The sequence below is a fragment of the Phyllobates terribilis genome, unplaced genomic scaffold, assembly GCF_046119375.1.
Source record: "Phyllobates terribilis strain yellow unplaced genomic scaffold, ASM4611937v1 Scaffold_82__1_contigs__length_6685932, whole genome shotgun sequence".
Classification (NCBI taxonomy): domain Eukaryota; kingdom Metazoa; phylum Chordata; class Amphibia; order Anura; family Dendrobatidae; genus Phyllobates; species Phyllobates terribilis.
In genome coordinates, this window is record NW_027362842.1 from 4,992,725 (window position 1) to 5,002,679 (window position 9,955).

Sequence of the window (9,955 nt, forward strand, 5' to 3'; positions counted from 1 at the left end):
CACTCCACAGATATTAATGCACACGCCATGGTCCTCCATACAGTATAAGGCACTCGCCATGGTCCTCCACACAGTATAATGCACTCGCCATGATAATCCATACAGTATAATGCACTCGCCATGGTCCTCCACTCAGTATAATGCACTCACCATGGTCCTCCACTCAGTATAAGGCACTCGCCATGGTCCTCCAAACAGTATAAGGCACTCGCCATGGTCCTCTACACAGTATAATGCACTCACCATGATCCTCGATATAGTATAATGCACTCACCAGGGTTCTCCACTCAGTATAATGCAATCACCATGATCCTCCATACAGTATAATGCACTCGCCATGGTCCTCCACACAGTATAATGCACTCGCCATGATCCTCCATACAGTATGATGCACTCACCATGGTCCTCCACTCAGTATAACGCACTCACCATGGTCCTCCATACAGTATAAGGCACTCACCATGGTCCTCCCCACAGTATAATACACTCACCATGGTCCTCCACTCAGTATAATGTACTCACCATGGTCCTCCACACAGTATAAGACACTCGCCATGGTCCTCCACACAGTATAATGCACTCGCCATGGTCCTCCACAGAGTATAAGACACTCGCCATGGTCTTGCATACATTATAAGACACTCGTCATAGTCCTCAACACACTATAAGACACTCGCCATGGTCCTCCACACAGTATAATGCACTCGCCATGGTCCTCCACACAGTATAATGCACTCGCCATGGTCCTCCACGCAGTATAATGCACTCGCCATGGTCCTCCATGCAGTATAATGAACTCCCCATGGTCCTCCACGTAGTATAATGCTCTCCCTATGGTCCTGTATGCAGTATAATACACTCGCCATGGTCCTCCACACAGTATAATGCACTCGCCGTGGTCCTCCACACAGTATAAGACACTCATCATGGTCCTCCACACGGTAATAGAAACTCGTCATGGTCCTCCACACGGTATAAGACACTCATCATGGTCCTCAACACAGTATAAGACACTCACCATGGTCCTCCACACAATATAATGCACTCACCATGGTCCTCCATACAGCATAATGCACTCGCCATGGTCCTCCACGCAGTATAATGCTCTCCCCATGGTCCTCCACTCAGTATAATGCACTCGCCATGGTCCTCCATACGGTATAAGGCACTCGCCATGGTCCTCCACACAGTATAATGCACTCGACATGATCCTCCATACAATATAATGCAATCGCCATGGTCCTCCACTCAGTATAATGCACTCACCATGGTCCTCCACTCAGTATAATGCAATCGCCATGGTCCTCCATACAGTATAAGGCACTCGCCATGGTCTTCCACACAGTATAATGAACTCACCATGATCCTCCATATAGTATAATTCACTCACCAGGGTCCTCCACTCAGTATAATGCACTCACCATGATCCTCCATACAGTATAATGCACTCACCATGATCCTCCATACAGTATAATGCACTCGCCATGATCCTCCATACAGTATGATGCACTCACCATGGTCCTCCAATCAGTATAATGCACTCACCATGGTCCTCCATACAGTATAAGGCACTCACCATGGTCCTCCACACAGTATAATACACTCACCATGGTCCTCCACTCAGTATAATGTACTCGCCATGGTCCTCCATACAGTATAAGACCCTCGCCATGGTCCTCCACACAGTATAAGACACTCGCCATGGTTCTCCACACGGTATAAGACACTCGTCATGGTCCTCAACACAGTTTAAGACACTTGCCATGGTCCTCCACATAGTATAATGCACTCGCCATGGTCCTCCATACAGCATAATGCACTCGCCATGGTCCTCCACGCAGTATAATGCTCTCCCCATGGTCCTGTATGCAGTATAATTCCATGGTCATCTACGCAGTGTAATGCTCTCTCCATGGTCCTCCACACGGTATAATGCTCTCTCCGTTGTCCTCCACACGGTATAAGACACTCACCATGGTCCTCTACACGGTATAAGACACTCATCAAGGTCCTCCACATGATTTAAGACACTCATCATGGTCCTCAACACAGTATAATGCACTCGCCATGGTCCTCCACACAGTATAATGCACTCGCCATGGTCCTCCATACAGCATAATGCACTCGCCATGGTCCTCCATGCAGTATAATGCTCTCCCCATGGTCCTGTATGCAGTATAATGCACTCGCCATGGTCGTCTACGCAGTATAGTGCTCTCTCCATGGTCCCCCACACGGTATAAGACACTCGCCAAGGTCCTCCACACGGTATAAGACATTCGTTATGGTCCTGCACATGATATAAGACACTCGTCATGGTCCTCAACACAGTATAAGACACTCGCCATGGTCCTCCACACAGTATAATGCACTCGCCATGGTCCTCAATACAGTCTAAGGCACTCGCCATGGTCCTCCACACAGTATAATGCACTCACCATGATCCTCCATACAGTATAATGCACTCACCATGGTCCTCCACTAAGTATAATGCACTCACCATGATCCTCCATACAGTATAATGCACTCGCCATGGTCCTCCACACAGTATGGTGCACTCACCATGGTCCTCCACACAGTATAAGGCACTCACCTTGGTCCTCCACTCAGTATAGTGCACTCACCATGGTCCTCCATACAGTATAAGGCACTCACCATGGTCCTCCACTCAGTATAATACACTCACCATGGTCCTACACTCAGTATAATGCACTCGTCATGGTCCTCCACACAGTATAAGACACTCGCCATGGTCCTCCACACAGTATAAGACACTCGCCATGGTCCTCAACACACTATAAGACACTCACCATGGTCCTCCACACAGTATAATGCATTCGCCATGGTCCTGCACACAGTATAACGCACTCGTCATGGTCCTCCACACAGTAAGATGCACTCACCATGGTCCTCCATACAGTCTAAGGCAATCGTCATGGTCCTCCATATAGGATAATGCACTCACCATGATCCTCCATACAGTATAATGCACTCACCATGGTCCTCCACTTAGTATAAGACACTCACCATGGTCCTCCACACGGTATAAGACAATCGTCCTGGTCCTCAACACAGTTTAAGACACTTGACATGGTCCTCCACATAGTATAATGCGCTCGCCATGGTCCTCCACGCAGTATAATGCACTCGCATGGTCCTCCATGCAGTATAATGCACTCACCATTGTACTCCATGCAGTAAAATGCACTCGCCATGGTACTCCACAAAGTATAATGCACTCGCCATGGTCCTCCACGCAGTATAATGCACTCGCCATGGTCCTCCACACAGTATAAGACACTCGCCATGGTCCTCCACACAGTATAATGCACTCGCCATGGTCCTCCACACAGTATAAGACACTCGCCATGGTCCTGCATACATTATAAGACACTCGTCATGGTCCTCAACACACTATAAAACACTCGCCATGGTCCTCCACACAGTATAATGCTATCCCCATGGTCCTGTATGCAGTATAATGCACTCGCCATGGTCCTCCACACAGTATAATGCACTCGCCATGGTCCTCCACGCAGTATAATGAACTCCCCATGGTCCTCCACGCAGTATAATGCTATCCCCATGGTCTGTATGCAGTATAATCCACTCGCCATGGTCCTCCACACAGTATAATGCACTCGCCATGGTCCTCCATACAGCATAATGCACTCGCCATGGTCCTCCACGCAGTATAATGCTCTCCCCATGGTCCTGTATGCAGTATAATGCACTCGCCATGGTCGTCTACGCAGTATAGTGCTCTCTCCATGGTCCCCCACACGGTATAAGACACTCGCCAAGGTCCTCCACACGGTATAAGACATTCGTTATGGTCCTGCACATGATATAAGACACTCGTCATGGTCCTCAACACAGTATAAGACACTCGCCATGGTCCTCCACACAGTATAATGCACTCGCCATGGTCCTCAATACAGTCTAAGGCACTCGCCATGGTCCTCCACACAGTATAATGCACTCACCATGATCCTCCATACAGTATAATGCACTCACCATGGTCCTCCACTAAGTATAATGCACTCACCATGATCCTCCATACAGTATAATGCACTCGCCATGGTCCTCCACACAGTATGGTGCACTCACCATGGTCCTCCACACAGTATAAGGCACTCACCTTGGTCCTCCACTCAGTATAGTGCACTCACCATGGTCCTCCATACAGTATAAGGCACTCACCATGGTCCTCCACTCAGTATAATACACTCACCATGGTCCTACACTCAGTATAATGCACTCGTCATGGTCCTCCACACAGTATAAGACACTCGCCATGGTCCTCCACACAGTATAAGACACTCGCCATGGTCCTCAACACACTATAAGACACTCACCATGGTCCTCCACACAGTATAATGCATTCGCCATGGTCCTGCACACAGTATAACGCACTCGTCATGGTCCTCCACACAGTAAGATGCACTCACCATGGTCCTCCATACAGTCTAAGGCAATCGCCATGGTCCTCCATATAGGATAATGCACTCACTATGATCCTCCATACAGTATAATGCACTCACCATGGTCCTCCACTTAGTATAAGACACTCACCATGGTCCTCCACACGGTATAAGACAATCGTCCTGGTCCTCAACACAGTTTAAGACACTTGACATGGTCCTCCACATAGTATAATGCGCTCGCCATGGTCCTCCACGCAGTATAATGCACTCGCATGGTCCTCCATGCAGTATAATGCACTCACCATTGTACTCCATGCAGTAAAATGCACTCGCCATGGTACTCCACAAAGTATTATGCACTCGCCATGGTCCTCCACGCAGTATAATGCACTCGCCATGGTCCTCCACACAGTATAAGACACTCGCCATGGTCCTCCACACAGTATAATGCACTCGCCATGGTCCTCCACACAGTATAAGACACTCGCCATGGTCCTGCATACATTATAAGACACTCGTCATGGTCCTCAACACACTATAAAACACTCGCCATGGTCCTCCACACAGTATAATGCTATCCCCATGGTCCTGTATGCAGTATAATGCACTCGCCATGGTCCTCCACACAGTATAATGCACTCGCCATGGTCCTCCACGCAGTATAATGAACTCCCCATGGTCCTCCACGCAGTATAATGCTATCCCCATGGTCTGTATGCAGTATAATGCACTCGCCATGGTCCTCCACACAGTATAATGCACTTGCCATGGTCCTCCACACGGTCTAAGACACTCGTCATGGTCCTCCACACGGTATAAGAAACTCGTCATGGTCCTCCACATGGTATTAGGCACTCGTCATGGTCCTCAACACTGTATAAGACACTCGCCATGGTCCTCCACACAGTATAATGCACTCGCCATGGTCCTCCATACAGCATAATGCACTCGTCATGGTCCTCCACGCAGTATAATGCTCTCCGCATGGTCCTGTATGCAGTATAATGCACTCGCCATGGTCGTCTACGCAGTATAATGAACTCCCCATGGTCCTCCACACAGTATAATGCACTCCCCATGGTCCTCCACACAGTATAATGAACTCCCCATGGTCCTCCACACAGTATAATGCATTTGCCATGGTCCTCCACACAGTATAATGAACTCCCCATGGTCCTCCACGCAGTATAATGCACTCCCAATTGTCCTCAACACAGTTTAATGCACCCCATGGTCCTGTACGCAGTATAATGCAGCCCCCCATTAGGGTAAAATGCAGCTTCCCCCACCATAGGGTAAAATGCAGCCCCCAGTCCTCCAGTTTTATCAGTACTCACTGACTTATAAATAAATACATACTTACCGCTCCTCGTTCTCCGCTACTTCAGTCTCTGCAGTGCATCTCTGTCATCACCTCAGCAGTAGTGTTGAGCGAGCATGCTCGACACTGCTCGGTACTCGCCCGAGCATCAAGCTTCTCGGGATGTTCGGCGAGCACCGAGCATTTCCGGGATACTCGGGCCTCCGCCCTGCAAGTTTGGCGTTCTTTACAGAGCCAATGAACATGCAGGGATTGCCAGCCTGTCACTGTAATGCCGCAGCCATGTTGGTTGTGGGCATTACAGTGATTGGCTGGCTGCACAGCGTCACATCGAGTATTTTAAACCGGGTGCCGCCATCTTGGACACAGTCGCTCCGGATCAGACAGTGTAGGGACAGCGCTGCTTATTTAGGGAGAGATTTATCCTGCGAAATAGTTAGTGTAGGGTCTGTAAAGGCTGCCAGATCAAACAAACAGTCCTTCTCAGGACTAATATCCATCCCAGATATCAGGCAGGCAGGCAGGCTGTATAGGAGACGCAGTGGTTATACCAGCAAACGCTGCATTACAGTCCTGTGTGCTCCTGTTGCTGAAATTGCTGGGCTTAGCTCCAGGTCTCGGGGCCAGGAAAAATCCTGTTTTTTTCATCTAAATCCTCTTTTTTTTTTCCTCCTACACACTGTACAAATACCCGCCTTATTAACCTTTTGGTGCCCCCCCCCCACCCAAAAAAAAAATGTGTCTCTGATTTTTCAGACAAAAATATATCTGTTGAAAATAGTCTGCTGTAGGCTAGAGAAATAGAAGTGTGGTTTTGCAGTTCCACCGTTCAAACCTCTGTATTATCCAATTTTGGGCCTTTTGTATCTAAAAAAACCAGTTTGAGTGTGTCGCTCACTGTTCAGCCGCAAACATATATATTTAAAAAAGTCTGGTATACACAAGTAAATTATAACTGTGGTTTTGCTGTTTCACGGTAAAAAATCTCTATTATTCTGCTCTTGGCATTTTTGCCGTAAAAAAAAACTAATAGCGTCTCCCTGATTTTTCAGACACAAATATATCTGTTGAAAATAGTCTGGTGTAGGCCAGAGAAATAGAAGTGTGGTTTTGCAGTTCCACGGGTCAAATCTCTGTATTATCCTGATTTTGCCATTTTTTGCCATAAAGAAAAACAGTAGTAGTGTCTCCTGATAGTTCAGACACAAATATATCTGTTGAAAATAGTCTGGTATACACCAGTAAATTATAACTGTGGTTTTGTTGTTCCACAGTAAAAAATCTCTATTATCCTGCTTTTGGCATTTTTTGCCATAAAAAAAAAGCTAATAGTGTCTCCCTGATTTTTCAGACACAAATATATCTGTTGAAAATAGTCTGGTGTAGGCCAGAGAAACAGAAGTGTGGTTTTCCAGTTCCACGGATCAAACCTCTGTATTATCCACTTTTGGGCCGTTTGTATCTAAAAAACAAACAGTTTGAGTGTGTCGCTCACTGTTCAGCTGCAAATATATATATTTAAAAAAGTCTGGTATACACCAGTAAATTATATCTGTGGTTTTGCTGTTCCACGGTAAAAAATCTCTATTATCCTGCTTTTGGCATTTTTTGCCGTAAAAAAAAATAATAGTGTCTCCTGATTGTTCAGACACAAATATATCTGTTGAAAATAGTCTGGTGTATGCCCGAGAAATACAAGTGTGGTTTTGCAGTTCCACGGGTCAAATCTCTGTATTATCCTGCTTTTTTTTAATTTTTTGCCGTAAAGAAAAACAGTAGTGTCTCCTGATTGTTCAGACACAAATATATCTGTTGAAAATAGTCTGGTGTAGGCCCGAGAAATACAAGTGTGGTTTTGCAGGTCCACGGGTCAAATTTCTATATTATCCTGCTTTTGGGCCATTTTTACCTAAAAGAAACAGTTTGAGTGTGTCGCTCACTGTTCAGCCGCAAATATATCTATTTAAAATTTTCTGGTATACCCCAGTAAACAATAACTGTGGTTTTGCCTTTCCACAGTAAAAATCTCTATTATTCAGCTTTTGGTATTTTTTCTGTAAAGAAAACAGTAATAGTTACTCCCTGATTGTTCAGATTGTTTAAAAGAGTCGGGTGTAGGCCAGAGAAATAGAACTGTGGTTTTCCTCTTCCACGGTTCTAATCTACTTGTTATTACTCTTTTTCCATTGATAGTGCAAGTGTAAGATATTTTACTTGCTTTACAATGGGCAAGGCGCGTGGCAAGGGACGTGGAACTGGACGCTCTGGTGATGGTGCGTGCAGAGGATGGGGCCGTGGCCAAGGTGAAAATGTGCCATAACCAACAGCTACATCTTCTCGCTCCCACTTCTTGACCAAATTACTAGGGAAGCACAGAACAACATCAGTATTGCGAACTGATCAGTGTGAACAGGTTATTAATTGGATAGCAGACAATACTTCCAGTTACCTGGGCACCACCACCTCCGGTCTGTCTTCCACACGGTCAACTCTTAGTAGCCGTGAGTCTCGACCGCATACTCCTCCTCACCCTGATGCTCCTTCCTCCCACCATGCCGAGTGTCGTCAGACAGCAACTGATCCCACACTTGGACACTCTGAAGAGCTGTTCACTGGTCCATTTCCAGATTTGTGCCCCACGCCTGCTCCGCTTGAAGTGGTGGAAGAGGAGATCCCATTTAGCGATGCCCAAATATTTGAACAGCCACGGCCACAGGAAGTCGACGCTGGCAATCTGTCACAAGAGGTGGACGATGACGAGACACAATTGCCAGGAAGTGAGGAGGAGGATCGTGGTGCGCAAGTGGTAGAGGAGGAGGTGGTGGATGATCTAGTAACTGACCCAACGTGGCAGGAGAACATGCAGAGCGAGGCCAGCAGCACACAGGGTGAGGGAGGCAGAGTACCCCAACAGGCAGGAAGAAGCAGCGTGGTGGCCGCACACAGAAGGCGGGCAACAGTTCCCCGTAACACCAACACGAGGGACGTTGCCAGTACAACCTTTAGGTCTTCCAGAGTCTGGAATTTTTTTAAAGACTCTGCTGATAACCCCAAAAAGGCCATTTTTACCACCTGCCAGGCCAGCATCAGCAGGGGTGACAAAACTATCAGCCTGACCACCACCAACATGATCAGGCACATGGCAGCAAAACACCAGACTTTGTGGGGCGAACCCCAGGGTCCACGACCAGTGTCAGCGGGTGTCACCACTGCTTCTTCCGCTGTTGTGCTTGCAAAAGAACCCCCTGTTGTGTGTGCAAGGCAATCCCCTGTCCATACTGCATGCAAAGATGCCCCCTCCTCTCAGTCTTCACTTGTTATGGCAGTTTCTCAAGAAACAGCATCAACGTCCACATCCACATCCCACCGCAGCGTTCAATTGTCCATATCCCAGACCTTTGAACGAAAGGGGAAATTTGCAGCTAATGCCCCACAGGCCACAGTCCTAAATTTGCACATTGCATGACTGCTTGCGTTGGAAATGCTGCCTATTAGGCTGGTGGAGACGGAATCCTTCCGCAACCTTATGGCGGTGGCCGTCCCTCGGTACTCAGTCCCCAGCTGACACTATTTTGCCCGGTGTGCCATCCCTGCATTACACAAGCACGTGTCCCAAAACATCTGCCGTGCCCTCAACAACGCAGTTACTGGGAGAGTCCACCTGACAACGGAAACGTGGACAAGTGTTTGTGGCCAGGGACTGTACATCTCCCTGACGGCACACTGGGTAAGCATAGTGGAAGCCGGGACCCAGTCGGACCTTGGGACGGAACACATCCTCCCCACACCGAGGATTGCGGGCCCTATGTCAGTCAGAGTTGCCCCCACAGTGTACAGCTCCTGCGCATCATCCTCCTCCTCCTCCTCATGTTTAGCCTCCATCTCAGATATCACCACATCAGTTACAAGCTGGAAGCACTGCAGTACTGCCTCCGCCAAGCAGCAACAGGCTGTGCTGAAACTCATAAGATTAGGTGAGAAACCTCACACTGCTTGTGAGTTGTGGACAGCTGTGAAAGAGCAGGCAGATCTGTGGCTGAGACCGCTGAACCTACATCCAGGCATGGTCGTGTGTGACAATGGCCATAACCTGGTGGCGGCTTTGAGGCGAGGCGAGATCACACACGTACCATGCCTGGCTCATGTGCTTAACCTCGTGGTTCAGCGGTTTCTAAAATCGTACCCCGAGTTGCCAGATCGGCTCCTC